The sequence below is a fragment of the Cetorhinus maximus genome, chromosome 15 (genome assembly GCF_964194155.1).
Source record: "Cetorhinus maximus chromosome 15, sCetMax3.hap1.1, whole genome shotgun sequence".
Classification (NCBI taxonomy): Eukaryota; Metazoa; Chordata; class Chondrichthyes; order Lamniformes; family Cetorhinidae; genus Cetorhinus; species Cetorhinus maximus.
The window spans coordinates 99,860,220-99,862,224 of NC_135893.1; positions in this window are offsets into that span (position 1 = coordinate 99,860,220).

Genomic DNA, 2,005 nt, shown 5'->3' on the forward strand with positions numbered 1-2,005 from the left:
TGAAGCCTTGGTGGGGGGAGGGTAGTTGGGGGGTGTGGGGGAGTCCCATGGGGGTTGTTGGGGGGCGGGGTGCCGGAGTCCCGTGGCAGGTTGGGGGAGGTCAGTACAATTGTTACCCAGAAGCTAGAAGTGGCTTTATTTTTTTCCATTTTTTTCTGGATAACTATTGATGTAAGACAGTCAGAACCACCGGAGTTTGCGATTTAAATCTTGTTTTGAGCTGGTTCCCAGTGCAGGGCAATTGCACTGGGAATAGAGCAGGAAAGAGGAATCCAGGTAGAAGATCAACTGATCTTATTAACTAATGGAGCGGGCCTGAAGGGCCGAATGGCCTCCGCCTGCTCCTGTTTCATGTTCTCCCAGAACAAAGCAACCCTCTGAAGAAGTTTGTCATTTCCCCTCTGGTTCTTTGTCAATTACATTAAATCTATGACCGCTGGTTACTGGCCCACTTGCTCCAGCAAAACTCATCATCGTTTTGAATAATTCTATTAGGTTTCCCTGCAATCTTTTAGTTTGGTTTTCAAGGGGGACAGGGGCAGTGCTGAAAGGTTATCTTCAAAGTGCAATCAACGCATAAAACAGATGGCTGAATACAATAGTTGAGATGAAAGCCCTGGAATTATTTAAGTGGTATAGTAGGATGCAGCGATCAAGGAATTGCCAACCCTCCAGGGTTGACCAGGAGTCTCCAGGAATTAAAGATCAATCTCCAGGACACTGCGATGTGCAACCCTGGAGAAAAATTATCAGGGCATTAAAAAAGATTGGTCCTTTGTCGTTTTCTTTGAACATTGCTCTTTACCAATGCTATAGAAATATTGAAAATGGGAGAAAAAGGCTGTTTGGCTGACAGTCAAGTATCATCCAATTGGCTGGGTTTTTAAAAATTCATTCATGGGATGTGGGCTTCACTGGCTGGACCAGCATTTATTGCCCATCCCTAATTGCCCTTGAGAAGGTAGTGGTGAGCTGCCTCCTTGAACCACTGCAGTCCCTGTGGCGTAGGTACACCCACAGTGCTGTTAGGAAGGGAGTTCCAGGATTTTGACCCAGCGACAGTGAAGGAACAGCGATATATTTCCAAGTCAGGATGGTGAGTGATTTGGAGGGGAACTTGCAGGTGGTGGTGTTCCCATCTATCTGCTGCCCTCGTCCTTCTAGATGGTAGTGGTCATGGGTTTGGAAGGTGCTGTTGAAGGAGCCTTGGTGAATTCCTGCAGTGCACCTTGTAGATGGTACACACTGCTGCTACTGTACATCGGTGGTGAAGGGAGCGAATGTTTGCGGATGTGATGCCAAATAAGCGGGCTGCTTTGTCCTGGACGACATTGAGCTTCTTGAGTGCTGTGGGAACTGTACTCATACAGCCAAGTGGGGAGTGTTCCATCACACTCCTTTTTGCTTTCCAATCAGTGTAGGAAGGCAGTACATCACAAGTTTTGGCCAACTAATGGCTGGAGCATGGGGACAAGTCATGTAAAACCTCCAGGAATACATTTAAACACAGTTGGCAACCATAAGAAACTATAGGGTATTTTTGAATTAATCAAATCGTCCTAATCTACTTTACGATATGAACCATACCTAAATACTTTCACTATAGTAAAAAATTGATTTTTTTTAATGATTATATGAAATGCAGTTGAAATGTGTTATGATTCTCCTGGGGGTCAGTTAAACTATGGCAAGCCTATTTGGAGGCCTGAAATAAAAACTGAAAATGCGGGTAAAACTCACCAGCTCTGGTACCATTTGTGGAGAGAGAAACAGGGTTAACATTTTGAGTCAGTTTGACTCTTCATGGACTCAAGAGGTTAACTCTGTTTCTCTCTCCACAGATGCTGCTAGCCCTGCTGAGTTTTTTCCAGCATTTTCTGTTTTTATTTCAGATTTCCAGCATCCGCAGTATTTTACTTTTATATTATTTGGAGGCATGAGATACTGTCAGGGACATGACAAATGGACTACAACTCCCATGATGCCCTAGTCAACGCGATGCGCG